This window comes from Astatotilapia calliptera, chromosome 4 (genome assembly GCF_964374335.1).
Source record: "Astatotilapia calliptera chromosome 4, fAstCal68.1, whole genome shotgun sequence".
NCBI classification, from domain to species: domain Eukaryota; kingdom Metazoa; phylum Chordata; class Actinopteri; order Cichliformes; family Cichlidae; genus Astatotilapia; species Astatotilapia calliptera.
In genome coordinates, this window is record NC_137425.1 from 11,524,949 (window position 1) to 11,543,688 (window position 18,740).

Consider the following 18,740-nt stretch of genomic DNA (forward strand, 5'->3'; position numbering starts at 1 on the left):
TATATGCTTTAATTATAACCTATTACTCAGGGATTTAAGGTTTCTACTGATACAGGAACATTTTCAGACTTCAGGAGGTCAGACGCAATAAAAATCCACTCTAGGTCACTCACGATAACGTTAAAAAAAATTCAAGTTCTTTCCCCAAGTCCCATAGAGACGTTAAGAACAATCCTGGTAGACAATGGTACTGATAATTTGAATAAATGCATTGTGTGCATCTCCAGCACTAAAAAACATCCACCTACTTTTCTACTTTTCTCAAAGTTGCATGCTTTCAGAACAGGTGTTGGAGGGTGTTAGTGGGAAAAAAGCGATGCCATTTGCCTTAACGTAACTTAGAGTACCACAAAAATATTTTTTATTTTATTTTTTTGTGAAATATATGCATATTATTACTTTTGAGTGTAGTGCGAGGATAACTCTAAACCAACCTATATTTTTCATATAAATGAACAAATTTACATGATTTTTTAATTTACCCCGTATGTTGCCTGGGCTGCATCGTCTTCACGGGCTTCATAAGCACATTTACAATTTTGATTTAAATGAACAACTTCTAATAACTTTATGTTACTACTTTTTAACGAGTCTTTCACTGTGCTTACATTCATTAATGGCCTGTACAGTATAATAATTATGTTCGGAGTCCACCATTGCACTGGGATAAAAAAACATTCACAAGGTTAACAATCCAGGGTTCCTTTATTTTTATCTAATTGAATTCAGCTTCACAGTTTACTGTTTGCTTTCTGTTTCCGAGCTGCATGCAGTTACAGATAATGTTAGCCAAACTTTTTCTAATACGAGTGCAAAGAAGCATTAAACAGGCAAAACATGCAATGGTTTATGTGTTTGAGCAATTATAGGAAATAAGCTTTTCATGTTGATTTTTAAAGATGGCTCCTAGGACAACATACTTTATACCATTTTCAACATTTAATCAATCTCTGGATTATTTTTGTTTTTGTAAGTAAAGGAACAGAAAATAGTTGCTGATTAAAAGCTGCAGGTGACAAACTGCTCTTTAAACTCCTCAGAAAAGTTAACCAAGTGTTTATTTTGCACTTCTGTTGTGTGAAAAAAGCGACTCAAGCAATGCGCGGTGTAAAATCACGCCAAGGTTCCAGTTATTATTGAATGATTTCTTTATTAAACCAAGGTTAGTTTTGTTGGGCTGTGCTGGAAACAAATAAAACAGCTCTTCTGTTCTCAGAGAAGTTTCTCCAAATCAAACAGGACTGAAGTCAGCCGCAGCAATAAATGCAGGGCTCGTCACCTATACTGGAGTCTGTGCCGCAGCTTACACATGTCTGCTGACATGAAGAGTCACTGTGAGTAAACTGCGAGGGTTTATTGCACAGAGATCATAAAAAATTGTCTCTTTCTATCTCATAGTTAGCCCTCCCTCAGTCTCAGCGCAGTTATCTGCTGATCAAATGGCATTGTTTTTGCTCACAGTAACTGTTCCACAGTTCCAATAAAGCGCTCCAAACATGTTTGGTGTGATCGCACTGTAAGTGTCCCTTTATGCCAATAGCAATCAACACAGAAACTCCTGCCTCAGTCTCTGCTAACTGAGAAGGTGCTGAAGCTAAAACCTGGCTCACTGTTTTATGCAATTGATTGTTCTTTAGCACATTTCTGCACATTTTTGCTTTTGAAATATGGACTAATAATAAAACGTTTTTGTTAACATTTGTTGTTTCTTACACATGAACCTAAAGACTATATTAAATTAAGATGCAACATACACATCAAGAGGCAAAACATATTAACTTTGATAACTTGTCTCTTGGGTACAAATCTTAATGTGCTAATTATTTTTATCCTTGAGACCATTTGCATTAATAGAATAATAACATAATTTAAAAAAATCAGCATTTATTAGTTGTTGCATTACTGTTTGTGTAATTTGGTTGTATTTTCCCCGAGCAATAAGTTTGTAATTTTATTTTATCTTGACCCCACCTACTCGTAGATAAGATGCATAAGACCCTGATGAAAACAGAAGGTAATATGCTGCAATTATTAGAAATTATTAGAAATCCAATATAAGATGGCTGTATTCCCATCAAGAAAAATGAACTACCTTCACCCTGGAAAAGGCACTGACAAATGACCTCTCACATATTGATCACTGCACACCCAGAGCCTCACGCACAGCATAATAACAACCAGCAGCGAGCGTAGCAGCGTTGATATTTGTTGTGTTGTTTTTTTGGTTTGTTTGTTTTTTTATTTCTTATTTGTCCTCGGGTTTAGTTTTAATGGCTGAGCGAACTAAGGCGAGAAACACAACACGGTATTCTCCAACCATAAATTAGATTTGCACCTCCAGCAAACTTTCACTTTGCTGCTTGGTAACTTATCTCAGTTCTCATAAGTTTTGTAGTCTCCAGACGCCCACCCCTCCCCTCCTCAGCTCTCATCCTCTTGGTCAGTGAAACCGGTCCCAGCTGCACTTAAACAGAAACCCAGAGCTGCGGACGTAGACACATTCACACACTCCCACTCCCACACCGATTCCCTCAGAGGCACATAGGGTTAGAGTAATATCCAAAGTGCAGGTGGGACTTCGCTTTTGTAGCGATGCTGAACAGAGCAGGGCCAGAGCATGAGCCAAGTAATGGAGTGATGATCACTGCAGAGATTGAACAATCAAAGTAGGGAGGCCGTTGGTGGGGGCACTCATGGACTTAGGGAACTTGCACACTAATTGTATCTTATGACTAATTGGTAAATTAGTGAAACCTATTTCAAGGCGCCAGGCTTAGCTTTGGGGGACACCCACAGCTCATTATAGACTCATATTCTGGGCAGAGGAGGAGAAAAATAAAGGAAATTATACAATTGCTCAGGTGAGAATGGCAATTAAGCAAGTGCTTAAGAAGAGCAGGAAATGAAGCCTCATACACGCATAATTTACTATACTCTCCTGTGTCTGGCCTTAAATCACCGCTGATCCAGGGCATATATTTATGATGCCACGAGGAGGGAATAAGGACTGTGTTTTTGTGTACTTGTTTTTGTTTGTGTGTATACTAACATGCAGACATGAGCATAATATAATTATGTGTAATAACTTAAGTTGTTGTTGTTTATCCTGCCGCTTTTAATCAATTAAATAAATTACAATTACATTTTTTTTAATTAATGACACTTCAATGTCCGTAAACGGCAAGTTCGCTCTCCCAGTGAAACTATGATGACCCTTCATGATCATTTTTACCACATTGTGATTTTGAACAAATTAGATTGTGTGAAGGAGAATTTCTTTTCCAAGTCCTGCAGGGACAGGACAACTTTATTAAGAGCGATATACCAGCTGATGCAATTTTCTGAAGATCTGACAACTTTTTTTCTTTCTTTTTTTTTAACATCCATGCATGTTAGATGAAATAAAGTTAATTTAAATCTCAGCTAAATGTTATCAGCCCCTGAAAATAGATGGGCATAGATGAGATCATTGGCTCTCAGGTTTGAGAATTAGCAGTCTCCTCTCCTCCCCACTTTTTTTATACTTCTTTTTTGAAGATTGGAAAATTTAACTGCAAAGTGGGTTCTAGGGAAGATTTCCACTGCTCCCACTCCTGAGAAAACTGTAAGCCAAGTAAAATCCAAAAATACACATACTGGTACTGAGGCTTAGCAACAGTTCAGCTATTAAGAATTGAAAGTAGAATTGCTAGGAAGCAGATAAAAATAATAACCGGGAGGTGAGATTTGTGTACAAGAGACTTATTTTCTGTGCCCTTAATCTAAAGGTGTACGTATCACACGATCACCCAGTGTCTGTAGAAGCTGTAGAGGTCAGAAACAGGGTTGTTCTGGTTGAATTCTTAATCTTCAGTCCTGCTCGTCTTATCCCTCTTCCTTCATTCCCTCTGTAGCATGCCTCTGTTATATCATCACTGCAAGCTGAGTGTTTGTTCACCTGGTTCTGCCTTTGCTTTATGTTCCATTGCTTCAAGACCATTTTGGGGATATGTGCAATATTTCCATAAGGAGACAACTGAGCCATCCAAAACCCTCTTACCAAGCCTCCCTAACCAATTTGCCAGGAGTAAAACTAATATTGTCTTTAATCAGATGCAATTAGGTCTGCAAGTTAAGATCTTCTCCCAATTAAAACTCATTAGGCCCATAATGTCATTAGGGGAGTCCTGAGTAACCACCACTTGCTTTGGCAGCCTACTTGTCACAAACAACAGTGCAAGTCAATAGCTTTGTACCGCATAAAATGTCCATTTCAAGACGGCACAGAATAAAGAGGCTTGAGTGGAAAGGTTCAAGTTTTGTTTGTTTTTTTCCCCATAGAGTCATTTGAAATTTAACAGGAGAAACACAAAAAATCAGCCTTAGTCTGAGATGTGGAAATGTTGAGCTGCACTCAGGAAGGCTTTCTATATATGACTACAATGTTTGATGAAGGAAAAAGAAACATGGCTGTTAGCATGTGTTCATTACATAACATTCATGACATATGAAGTAAATTGTGGGATGCTCGTGAACATTGCTTTAAAATGCCGTTTTATTGTACAACCGGGACTCTGTCGGGATTGTTTTAGACACTTATTAAGTTTACAAATGTGTGTTCCCGTTACTTTATGAAAGATGTGTCCTTTACAATCACCAAATAACTATCAAAATATATCTGCCAACTTAAGATACTGTGACTCAATACACTGCGTGTCATGTGCTGTGCTATCAAATGTAGCACATTGTTGTGAATGACAGATTTAAAATAAAAACGAGTTATTATACAGCAAATTAATTTAGAAAAATTTATTAAATAGTCACCTGTGTCTTCTGCATATGCGACCGTGTTATGTGTAATTGTCTGCATATATTTACTTGGAGAACAAGCAATCAATAATGTGGTAGACCATAACCTCCGGTAATACAACTTCAAACAAAAGCAGTAGCGAGGTCAAATTTTAAATTTTCATTACCGTCTACAAAATAAACAAAAAAATGGATTATGGCGCACAGAAACTAATAACACATAAGATAACCACAGATGCACAACAAAATGAAAATATATGAAGTAACTGATTTTCTGTTTTGCCTGAACTACCCTATATTAAGCTACTAAAATATGGTGAACAAACTCAGACAGCAAAACTGCTGAAGGTATATTGAATTTGTGGGTCTTTGTCGTGCTCAAAAGCAGTTCATCATTGATTTCTGTGCACACTGCTGAAGAGTTTCTCTAAAGCCTTGAGACAGAACTACCTTGAAGTTAATGTGCTAAAGGCACACAGACACGGGATTCTTGCTAGACAGAAATTCATACTGTCTCAGGCGTTGCTTTGAAAGCTTTCCCAGTGCACTATATTCACTCAACATGTAAAGAAACAGTAAAGCATATTAAAATTCGGCAAAACTTTAAATGACCTCAGCAAGAATCCATTTTAATTCTACAGTATGTTTGTGATACGATACAAGAGGCTGCACTGTAAAAGGGACATTTACCAATATCAGTGTGTATGGTCTGTAAAATGTCTGTGTGACACCAATCAACCGTAATTACCTTAAGGGTTAGAGTTTTCCTCCTGTCTCTAATTGGCCTTTGCTGTCAATCAACAAGTGATTTCTGTTCACAATTGAACTAAGGGGAATGATAGAAGCAGCGATGGCGGGATAATTGAAAATAATTGAGCAAATTGCAGATTTGAGAAGTTGGCTTCATCAGCTCTGCGGGGGCGAAATATGAGCATGTGGAGAGAAGAGAGGTGAACAGAGGAAAAGCTAGATCTTAATGATAATGAACAAAACACTCATCTCCATTTTGCCTTCACCCCCAAGGATAGATCTGCTTATCTGAATAATCAGCCTCTATGTGTCTCAATGTCACATGCACTGGAAAGGATGAGCATCTTTGATCTCTGTATCCTGAGTTTCAGCAGCCCCATGGCTGGCCCATGTGAGAAGTCCCTCAAACATGTGATGCAACCGTGTTGGTGGACCTTCATGTAGTTAAGTGTGTGTTTGGCATCAGTGTGTTTATTTATGGTGCACGTGCGTATATCATGCTTTTTGTCATAATTCTGTTTATCAAGTTTTTAAAGACAAATGAACAAACAATATATATATATATATATAAACAATCCTACAGAGATGCTACTAAACAGGTACATCAGGCGAGAAATGCTGTGACATCAATAACGCAATGAGACAATATTTTGCAGTTGCACAGTAGTTTGTTTTATGTAGCAAAATCCAATTCATGATTTTTTAGTCTAAAGATGTGGCAATTGTCCAATTCATCAGTTTAAATTCAGATTATAATCAACCCCAGAAGTTTCAGTTGTCCCCATTTCTGCTGAAGAAAAAGAGTCCTCCTTTTACTGATGTGGCGTCCAACTTTTTCCATATTCACAGCCTCTGAGATTAACGATTTCCGCACAGGGGATCATTTCCAACCCACTTCACCATTACGGCTTTTCTTGCTAGCATTATGAGAGACTGGAACACAGCATTTTCTCTTTAAGAGAGGCAGGAGCCTTCCCAAGCAGACATGGTTGTGGATTTGCTAAAAGATGCTGACCTATAGCTGCACTAACACATGAACATACGGCCTTCCAGAACATTTGACATTTTATGTATTCCTTCATGCCTACATGAGGTTTACAGTCTGGTGTTTGGTGATGTTTTCAGTGTGTTGAGGTTCCCTTTCCGTACTTACTATAGATATATGGAGATATGTATACTTGATATGTCAGTTTTATTCAAGGGACTTCATCCAACATGAAGTTATATTTGGGTGTATATAATATTAAAGCTGTAAATGTATACTCTCTTCTATGCAAACTTTTATTTGAGCTTCACAGTGTGTATGTATGTAGCAACATAAATCAACTTCAGTCTACTATATTTTCTTCCGTGGGTGGATTTGTATATCTGATAAAGTAGCAATACTGACAAGCTATTGGGACTAAAGGCAGCCCCTCAGTTTCAGTTGTTTGTCATCGCTTTCTTTTCTTCCTCCTACTCTCCCCATCCTCAAGAGCTGCTTACCTTCCACATCTTTCAAAAAAAAAACAACAACAACTCCATCTTGCCTGTAATTTACATTTCCATATGCTGCCAGTGGCGCCAGGGAGAGTGGATAATTGGGTTGAAAGTGGTGACGGTGAAAGCAGGATAGAAAGGGATACAGAGAAGGCCAACTGAAAAAAAAAACAAGCCATTACAGGATGGTTTCTTTTTTTTCCCCCTTCACTCGTCATTTTGCCATGCTGCTCTTAACCACTTGTGCAGCTGAAAAGATTTACCTTGGCCTTCCATTCTCTCTCATTCTGTACTCGCCTCCCCCAGAGCCTCGTTCCCTCCCTGCGTCTGCCTCATCCATATTCATCCTGCATCTCTCTCTCTCTCTCTTCCTCTTCCTCTTTCGGTCTCTCAAGCTCGCTCTCTCTTCCTCTCTCTCACTGTGTCACCCACAGCATGGCGTTAATACACCAATTAGTACTAAGAGCAGATAATGGACGATGTCATATTGCAAAAGGGAAACCGAGACACAGAGCCACAGTGAGTGAAAATTAGCAAAAGAGCAAGATTGAGAGTGTGAGTGAGAAAAGGGAAACGAGAGAGAGGGAGAGGTGGAGGTATCTTTATGGATGCAGTCTCTGGAAATGTTGAAATACTGCTTTTACAATGATCATCCCAATGGAAAGAGAGTGATAGGAAGAGCGCTCTGGTGGTCACAGGTTGCTATATAAAAGCAGAGGTGGTACACCAACGCTTTGCTGGCTCCAAATACCGATGTCTGCTTTGTTAGACTCTTAAACCCTTTTCATTGGTTTCCTCCCCTTTCAGTACTGGAAATACCATACAATTTCTTTCCTGCTATTGTGTTCATTTGTACACCCACAGGTCTTCTACTCGACTACACTACACAGGGCACGCATGAAAGGCAGTAAAGACTTCCTCCAATAATGGTGGCTTTCTGTAGTACTATGTTTTTACTTGCCGACAATATGGCAACATGCTGAAAAGAAATGCAGGTAATATCTTGATTAATTTTCATTCATACACAAAGTGAATAGCAGTGATTTGTATGAAACGGATTAATCCTGAAGTAATGCATATCATGTTTTAATATATTGCTAAGTAGCAACCTTATCTGTACAAAAACACACACAACCATTATTCGGCTTATTATTTTATAGAGCACATTGTGAAATGTGATGTGCTTTGATAACAAGTATTGCAAAAATAAATTTTGGTTTTGTGGTTTGTGGTACAGGAGATAATTTGTCAATCAGTGGAAAACACAAAGCCGTATAACTGTGAAAATAGGAGCTATTTGCAAATAGGGTAAGGTGTTATGTAAATATGGTGCCGCACAAACACGAGCTCCGACTAGGAAGAATTGGCATTAATCAAACATGAGCTAGAACAAATTAAAGTATGCCAGCTGTATGAGTCCATTTTCTCTGCCTTTTCGGGAGAACACATGAAAACATTCAGGCAAACAGGACCACTGATGCTTTGTTGATAAAGTCTGTCTTATCGAGCAAGTCATCGCTGTATTGAGAAACTAAATGCAACATGGAACACAAATGAAGAAAAAGAATGATTATTAACAGTGACTGAGATTTTCAGTCATGGTTGAGCCTCAATGAAATTATTCAGTGCTAGAACATCCTCACACATCAGCACAAAAACCGCTACAGTGCTACACAGGCGCTCACGCTTATCTTGGATTTTCTTTCATTTTTTTTCATGAGCTCTGTGTTTTAACCACTGCCTTTATCAACACTTATCTGGATCAATTTATTTAGGTGAAAGCAGGAGAGTAATTACCATGTGCTGTCTATAAAGTGCATTTCTGAATAAAGCTGGGCTTTTGATTTGCACTCAGCTTCCTGTGTGTTTCTGAGTTGCATCTATTTGTTTGAGAGCCTCTTAAAACAACACAACCATGCGTGGAGAGACAAAAGGCAGATCATATATTTGAGCACCATGAACTTTGCACTATAATGCACTACAGTATAATGTAACTGTGTGTTCTGTTTTGAATGCACATATATTAGTTTTGTTATAAACTATTCATTGTATTTGTTATGTATTTCAACACCAAACAACATCCCATCATAACTATCTAATGCACACCATTCAGTTTCTCAATCAAGAGCTTGTGTAAATCTTTGTCATTCTTTATGTTTATTTATCTTTTATATCATTTGACTTTCAGAGATCATATTATTTATGAGCAGCGCTTACGAGGCCAATCAGCACTTAATCAGAGTTACTATTGTTGTTGCTAAGAGACCAGTGTGCAGTGAACAACTGTTCAGATTTTGCAAAGCACAAAGGAAAGACTTGATGCTTCAACTTTGTCGACATTTGTTTTTTTTAGCGGTCCAGAGTGGACCAGGTGGCACGGTTTGCCTGCAGCCTAATTATACAGTGTACTGTGACTTTGCATGAATAACATCTGTTTCTGAAAAAATACTGATAAAGTGTGAGACCGCCATAGAGCACAAACTACATTATGCCCTGTGTTTATTGACACAATGAGTCAGACAGCCTGTGAAGGTCAATTGCCTAGATTTGAGAGTGGTATAACAGAGTCGGTACTGTGTAACAGAAAGCTAAGTGGCAACGGCGTGTAGCGCCTATTCAATAGAGTCCAACATTAGCTACCACAATAGAAACTGCCAAAAGGATTTTCAGAGTAAAAAGAAAAATTGCAACATGTACCCCGAACTGGTGCAATTATTGCATGTGATATGGAAGTTAAATAATTTCATCTGGCACTGGAGAACTTAGCCCATGTTCACCTGGAGACAAAGAGTTCTTGGGATTAATCCAGAGTTATTACTCATGGCAAGTTCAGTCTAAAATAAAAGTCAAACAAAACTGCATTTTTAGTAGTTGGTTCAAATTTAAATCTATTTAATGGCTTTCAAGCAGACATAGCAAAACAATTTCCACTGAACACACAGACACACGCGCCAATATCCACGTAATAAAAGTGCTTTTAGTGAGGATACGTAACTTTTTTAAAACAGGTGCATTTGAATGATAATAGCAGATTAAATCGTTCAGTTTATTTAAGGACATAAATGTTAAAGCTATACTTCACTGAATGCCTGTATAGTTGGACGACGGATGAGGAACTGTAAATATATCGCATGTCTGCCTCAGATTCTTATTATAATGTCTGTGGCTGTCTCCATGGGTAACACTAAAGTAATGCTGTAATGTAATTTATGTTTTAAGGCATCATTAGGCAGTGTAGGAATGTTGCCATATAAATGTCATCGACTGCTACTGGTTTGAAGCCAGTGTTATTTTTTTAACTGGTGAGTACCATATTTATTTGGAGGATAGCTCTCACTACCCAGTCCTAGCCCTAGCTTGCTAGTTTGCTTATCAAGGTGCAGCTGTAATTCTCGGTGACCTTAAATGGGATGCTAATTTTGGCCCAAGAGAAACAGGCTTAAAAGAATACACTTACCGGAAAAAGTGAGCAGCTGCAACTAAGAGTAGCTTTTAGTAGAACTACCAAGAAGCTTCAATGCCTCCACTTAGTTGCTGATTTTTTTCTTCCTTACTTCCATACACTTTCACCCCCTTAAACCTGTACCCACCTGTGAACGTCCTGGAGAACACCTGCCAATGTACTCACTCAGAGCCGTATAACACGCTTTCTTTTTTCAACAAACTGTCTGACACCAGAAGAACCAGAAAAGCAATCTTTTGAAAAATCCATCTATTCCTGGGCAGCAGACTGCAATCTTAAAGATGTAGGTTTTTTTTAAATGTTGGTGCTTTGACATTATTTAGAAACTTTTCTTTAAGTGCTTTGAAACTAATGGAAAAAATAAAAAGCCTAGATACATTTTAATACATGGTGCACATAAGTGAAGAATCTACAAGTCTTATATGAGCACAGAGAACTTGCTGTATGGTTGATTTAAATGACTCCCACACAAATGGCTGTTATCATGGCGGTTTTATTGATTAACTGTCCATACAGTATAAAATTGTTGGACTTTTAAAATAAATCTTTAACACACAGTCAACATAATGTCCTGCACTGAAGCTTCAGCTCCATCTTGACATTAGACATTTCACCTCTCTAGCAGCAAGGTTCAGTCACCTCGACTTCATGCTGACACATGGATAGAACTTTGTCTTTCATGACGTCTTTTCTATTTAAAAAACTTGGACGATTTCTAAGTGAAACACCTCTTTAAAATTAATGCAGTGAAAGCATTTCAGTGGCAGGCTAAGTAGCTGGATTAGAGCACTGGCTGTTTAATTTTAAAATACAGATGCATGCAGTTTAAAATGATGCACAAATCAGTTTACAGTGATTTGCATATTATTTCCGTATAGAAGACAAAGGCAACATATCAAATTAAATGTGAAAACTGAGAATTTTTTTTGGTTTGGGTAAAAAAATAGACCAATTTTATGTCTGATGCAGCAACATCCATCCTAGTTCTTTTCTCCAAAAGTTGGGAAAGAGATGTATTTACCATTGTGATGATCATCGTCTTCGTTTAAGAGAACTCTGTAAGTGTTTGTACTGAGGAAGCAAATTGCAGTAGTTGTGTTACTTGTAGTTTTACAAGCAAAATGTCAGCTGCTGCAACAGTTCAACAGTCTTCTTTGTCATATTTTTTGTGTCATAATATGCCAGGTGTTATAATTGGATGAAAGGGTCATTGGGTGGAAAGCTACCGGCATACGTGCAGGATCTGGCTTGGCATTGACTTGAATGAAATAAGGAAGTCACCTGAGTAGTTGCATGTTCTACCAAAATCAGTATATATCAATCAACAGTCACGGGGCCTTTACAGATTTACAAGTTCCCCGTGCCATGTGCACTAATGCACACCCATGCCATCACAACACTGACTGCTAAACTGTACTCTGATAACAAGATGGATGGCTTCTCTCCTCTTTAACCAGGCAAATGCAGCATTCATAATGTCCAAAGCCAGTTTCCAATTTTGATCAGTCATTCCACAGCAGTTTTCTGCTTTTCCTCAGTCTTTAATGAGCTCTGGCACCGAGAAGGCAGCAGCGATTCTGGATCTTGCTTGTATTTGTGGATGTAGTTACACTCTGTTCACTGCCAGAGGTTTGAGGAAAGTGTTACTGAGCCCATAGAGTGAGCTCTGCTTTAGAATAAGCTCTGTTGTGAATGCAGACCCACTGTGAATGCCCTCCGGTACAGAGATTTATGTTACTGTTGATCATGTCATTTTCAGTTTTTTAAGTTTCAGTTTTTTTCTTATTTTCAAATTACTGATCTATTATCTCTTTAGCTTTTTCACAGAGCGGTGCACCGCTATAACCTTTGCCTGTGAAAGACTCAGCCTCTCTTATATATTCCTTTTATACCCACTTATGTTTGTGACCTATTGCTAATTAAACTAATTAATCACTTAATGTTCCACTAGGCTTTTTTTTTTTAGAATTTTTCAGTCATTATACAACCAGGTCTTTGATGACCTTGCCCCAGCGTCTTTTAAACATGCTGGCATAAGACAAAACAGTCACAGCATTTTTGGAACCGTTTGTATAGTGAAATATATATCAGAGAAAGGTGGAAGGTGGTTCTGAGCAAAGTTAATGTAGGAATCAAATAGTCAGTGTCCTTTTTTTCTTGCAGGTACTTCAAGACGATTTGCTTACACTGTGTGCAATTAAGCTACACCTAATTTGCAGGGCAATTACAGATGACCATTTAGAGGACCTCTGGCGGTTCCTACAATCCACCTTGGGAAACCACGTGGGTTAGGCATCTGGAAAAAAAAAAGAAAAGAAAAGGTGCTAATGTTATACAAAAAAAGCCGTTTCATTAGTGGGCGGGCAGACGTGGTATAGACTAAATTTCCCTAACTTAGGTCGACTAAGGCTTGTTTATAAAACTGTCATGAAACTGTCTTCAAGGTACCAAACTGTATGTGAAAGCCAGTGACGAATGCGCTAGGTTGTAATTGGCCTGATGCAGAACTGCAGAGGTTGAAAATGCCGTGTGGACGGTCCTGATGAGAGTGCGCGCTGCCTGTCGACAAAGAGGGAAACTAGAGTGATCCGTTCTGTGCGTCAAGACGCACGAGATAACCGCATGTGACTTGTGTAGACTGTCCTAATTCCAACGGATGATTTTTACACTGTAGAGCTGCACGAAGTCAAGGAGTCGACAGTTCGGGGGGGGGGAAGCGTGTAACAGAAACACATCAGGCATGCAAGAGTCTGGTCTGTATTACGCAGACGTTTTGCGACGGTGACACATTTGCTCAAATGCTCACCACCAAGCCAGCGGCGGACGGACAACAGAATTACAACTTAATTTTTCTTACTAATCAACTATAGTTTAACATTTCCGTCACCTTCATCGTTAAAGTGTTCCGCATGCTCTAATATTATTTTTCTACCAGGATGGTGTCGTCGCCGTTATTTATTTTGATGCCCACACGGGCGCATTTTCGTGAGAATCTGTTTTGTCCGTGAGGATTTTCCCTCCATTGGCTTTATCATATTTTTTAGTCGGGTGGATTCCCCCCCCCCCTGTCTCCCGTCTTTAAGATAGCAGGCTATTAATTTTTAATTCTTATGCATCCGCACGAAGACGGCACCAGAGAGGAGAAAAAACGAGTGATAACCAGAGGGGAAGAAAAGGAGAAGGAGGCAAGTGAGGAGAGAAACGAGAATGAATGAGACACACTGAGAAAACAAGGAGAAGGAGATTGGAGGAAACAAGGTAGGATCGATGTCCAGCTTTTTTATTTTACACGTGCTCTAAATACATGTGATACGAGTGCGACAGTAATAGCATGTAATGCGCAGCAACCTGGCTTCTTCTGTGAGCCTGCGTGAGGTGTTCAGACGTGGTAATACGATTTATTTATGTAATATTTTATGTTTTGACAGGTAGCGAAGTTCATGTTTACGGTGCGTCAACAGCAGTCGCCTCATATTTAAAATGCGTGCTGGATGTTCTAAATTAGTCGCATCTGCGAGTATAACTCTCGTCTGTGGGCCTGTGCGTTTCACCGTGGCCTGGACAGTAACAGATTTTGGCAATTTTAATTAATACTTAGGGTCTGCGAGCCTGAAAGTGACAGTGTGCATGTCCTATAAAAGCGAAGAAGCTGTGAAGTGTTTTCAGTTGACATTGGGAAATCGAGGCAAATCACGACTCTTTTTAGACAAGAAAAAAACAAGATGTTCTGGGATATTTGTGACAGAAGTGATTTTTGTAATCACTCTGTTCAGGGTTTGCTCCGCAAGTTCCTTCAATTAGAGAAAGAAATGAAGTAACCAATTGATTATTAGAGGAATGCATCAGAGCAAGTGTACAGCCTCAGTGTGAACTACTCTGTCCAACCCCCTGTCCAAGACTACATCATTAATCCTACCTTGTCAAATCATTAACTATAGGCTAGCTGTTGGGGAGTCCTTGAGTGTTTCTGGGTCTCCCAAACTATGTGAGAAGTTCTGTTAAATTTAGCCCATCTGACATTCTAATAATAGCTTGTGCACAAAATGGCAACAGAATATGTTATTATGTTATTGTCTTAATATCACCTCACTACAAACCAAGCCAGGAAGCATACTGTCATACATCCAAATTTAATCAAATGTGACCCCCTTAATATTTAGGGGTTCAAATCATGATAACCCCATTATAATGTTACTACGCTGAGCTAATTCCCAATTTAATAATAAAATCTCTAATAAAAAGGCATCAGCCGACTGTATTGCAGCTCTGATAGATGAAATCAAACCTTTTGTCTTTGTGTGTTATTATGATAAAATTGAACCTGAGGAGGCAAACAAGAAAGCCCCTGAAAACAGTTATTTTCAGTTTGTAATCCTTTCCCTCATTCTTTCCCTCATTTCACTGGGGTGCATTGTGTTTGCCCTGCCAATTCTTAGGGAAAAAATTGGCATGTCTACTATTCTGAAGGGGCTGAATGAAATTTAAATTCTTCAGGTGGTAAAACAGCAATATTGCAACTGTCTGATTGCGTTATCTGGGCATTCAAGAAGCCAGACTTGGAATTGGTTTACTGCCAAACACACTCCTCGGGAAGACAGAAGGATTTATTTCCCCCTTGTCTGTGTGTCACATCACCATCAGAAAAATTATTCCCGGCTTTCAATGGTTGAATAATAGTCATATATTAGCATGGCATTAATGATTGTCACACATTTAATAAGTCACTTATCAGAATTAGATTTACTTGAGTTTTTCGAGACTTTGAAATGTTGTGGTCAGGATTTGATCATCGTTTTATTTTATTTAAAACATCGGCTGTGAAGAAGACACTGTATACAGAACCTGGTTGATTTTTTTAAATTCTTCTATCCATTTAGGTTTAAAGTGTAGTCATTGAGTCTATATGAACATGAGAAATGCACATACTCATGTTTTCGTTTATAGCATGTATGTCTGTGCATGTGTGCAGGCGCTCGCACACGTGCACAGACACGTACACTTGATCTTTTTTATAAATGGGATTAACAGTGCTAAGTTCCCAAAGCGACTACACCTTCAGATTTTTTAAATTCTTTTCATTTTGCTTTCTGCTGTTTAGATCCCTACAGCTCTTTGACAAGACTGACTAAATAACTTTGTTGATAGAAAATTAGCGGAAAGGAAAAAGAATTGATGATTTTTACAAAATAACCTGTGTTATTTCAGGACAGTTCAGCATAATTCTGTTTCACACATTAGACACATTAGAAAAATAACATTGACTGGATTTACAAAAAAATGCTGACACCTGTTCTGTCACTGTAATACTTGATTTAAAAAAAAAAGAAGCTCTTGTCACGATTGTTAATTACTAGAAGCAATACATATTGAATGTTACATGCCAAAAAGCTGGATTGTTGATTTTGACACTGCATGGAGATTTATCCTTAACCTGTGAAAGCCAGTGACATCTTTTTCACACATAAGATGGTATGAAATGAAACTGAATGTGGCTTGTAGTAACAGTATAGCAGTACATTATTCTACAGTTTTAATGCCCTCTGGGGTAGCAAATAACATAATTCAAAATGCACGTATAATACAGATAAATACGCAATTCAATTCAATTTTCTGTTTTGCGATCAAATTGTTTTAAATGTTGGGTTCTCAGTGGGCAATTACACATGTTATTAAAATAAAAAATAAATGAATAATCACTAAAGAATAGAAGGGAGCCGTTTGCTATGAAAATCTGTTAATTAAAGCCATCCGTCAGTCAAGTCAAGACACAGAATTTCATAACATTGTGCGGCAAACACAAAAATTATTTAGCTACAAGTGCACACGATAACGCATGTAGCCATTTCTCTTTTCATTACAAAGTGAATAATTTTAATTAATTCAAATTGTTGCATATGTGGTGATGGTGTTCTAACATGCCCACTTAACAACACACACTTTACTGTGCACACATAATGCCACTATAAGCTATTTCAATCTCCAGGAGGGAATTAAAGGCAAATATTTATTCCAGTACAGAACAGAGGAACTCTACTATGGCGTTGCAGTATATTCAAATGATAAACTTAATCTCAGAATTGTCTTTTGATGATGGAAGGTTCCCAGATATGATATTGGATTAGTAAAATCCTTGCACGTACAGCAGGCCATTGAAAAAATTTATTTTCGGATATGTGCGTGGTCAATATATATAGATTTATCATAAATCTGAAGATTATTTTCCATTGTAATACATGGCTAACAAACATTTTTTTCTTAATCTGATTTCTGCATAGCACACAAAAAGCATTCATATGAGTGATATAGCATCGTTACAGTATGAGATTAAGAAGCGCTCTTCAGCCTGTTCAATCTTATTAGGGTGGAGGTAACCAGTGAGTGTTGTGGCAGTGATGGGATCCATGCCCGTTATTATTGTCTCACGGGATGCTGCCTGGGTACCTGTGCGCCCCTTGTGAATGGGCAGGAGTATTCTTTTATTACCCTTTTTGTTATGTCCAAATTCTGCGTGTCTGTTGGGCAGTTTTTCTCTGGACTGACCCAGAAGCTCTTTATTGTGTAGTGCCAGGTAGCTTTTCCTCGCTCCTTGCCTTTGTAGTTAGCAGTGTTTACCTGGCAGTGGCAGTTCTGGGGTTGTCACTAGCCTGATAAGACTTGTCATGACAGGAAAACCATTATGATTATGACAGTTATTGTGTTTCAGTGTTTTACCACTGCTGACAAAATACACTGGAAATGGTTTTTAACAGCTTTTGTTGGACTAATTATTGCAATCAAAAATACCATATTATGTTTTCTAAGCCCATTTGGCTGTTTTCCCCTTAAATGCTAGATTACATTTTTGGAGGATAAACATGCAATAATGGATTGGATATAAAGCAGCAAAAAGAGGGAGACGGGAAAGGAAAATAGAAGGGGTGAAGAGTGGAGGTTGCACTGGCCAGGGATATATATAACGGCCAAGAAACAGTGCCTTTCTTTGCTGTGGCAATGAGGTGCAGAAGTGATGGGCATTGAATGTCCTTTGTGAGGCTACCGGGCTTTGTGCTGTGGAGTTATCGGTGATGTAGTCACGCAGCTGTGCTGCAGCCTGTTGGTTATCGGCTCTGGCGTCTCTGCTACATCTGGAGAAAGTCTGGAGGTGTGGGTTTTGAGGAGCCAATCTTACAGGAACCCCACCACACACTAATTCAATTCACTTGCTGCCAGCCTTGAGCACGTGTAGGCGCCGGCGTGGCGAAAATGAACAGGAGCAATAAGAGCACATGAACAGAAAAAATCGATGAGGACTCTTTTTCATAAATGGAGTGGGTGTTAAATTAGCTGGATTGGTCCATGTAGCAACACATTGGATTGAGTGTCTGGTGTATTTGGGTTGTGTCTATCGACTGAGAGACGACTGGGTGTACAGCAGGGGAAAGACTCAGTGATGCTCATTCAATGTGACCAATCAGCCTCACCAGCAATTCATTCAGTTTTACACTGATTTGTCAGAGAAAATGGGATCTCTGTTTAAAACAAATGTGTCGCTGGAGTTTCAGTGACCATATTACAGTTGCTCTTTTTATTTTATGTAATTTTCTGCCTTTATTGGATATTCAGAGTTTAGATAGGTAGGCAAACATATACCCAAACTACTTGAGCTGTCCAGTCACCTTTGCTTCTAAAAAAAAAATTAATGGAAAACTTTAAATCCCAGCTATCAAATCAATTTGTTTTCCAGTTTTCATTTCTGAACATGCGTTTTACAGGTTTTCAAAGCCCTGTGGCAGGATATAATTTTAAAGGTACTTGAAAATAATGATCACAAATCAGTATAATTTTGCCCTGTGGGTTGTCTGGCATTTTGGAAAGTAAGTTGTGGCAGCCAAAGGTGTATAATGGCAATGGTGCCATTGAGATCAACTTCAGTCCTTCTGCGAACCGTGGACGCGGTCACAGAAAGCTCTATAAATGCAAATATGTGCAAGTAAACCCAAATATTTATAAAATTCTAAATGCAAATTTTCACCTAAAACTAAATACCCAAAAGGAGCATATGGGAGAAACTTTGACTAGACAAAAGGTGAAACTTTAGGTAATTGGAGTAGGTTTCCACATCTAAGCTATCCATCTGAAAAAGGAGGAGCACACAGATGAAAGGAAACAGGGATCAATTGACCTAATAGCTTGTCCAATCAATCCTTATGTTTTCTGATAGCTTGATGGAGGGTGCAGAGCGGAGTGGTGGATGAGCCCCTCTAATTGGCTTGGCCAAAAT

At 38.6% G+C, this 18,740-nt stretch overlaps 1 protein-coding gene across 1 annotated transcript in view; it reads left to right on the forward strand.

Moving 5' to 3' along the window:
• Window positions 1-11,656: 11,656 nt before the first annotated feature.
• The window catches only part of adgrl1a (adhesion G protein-coupled receptor L1a), a 98,204-nt gene continuing 91,120 nt past the window's right edge, over window positions 11,657-18,740 (forward strand). Inside the window, exon 1 of the mRNA XM_026164640.2 lies at window positions 11,657-13,738. The gene's annotated coding sequence lies outside the window, so the exon portion shown is untranslated. The remainder of the gene's footprint in view (window positions 13,739-18,740) is intronic.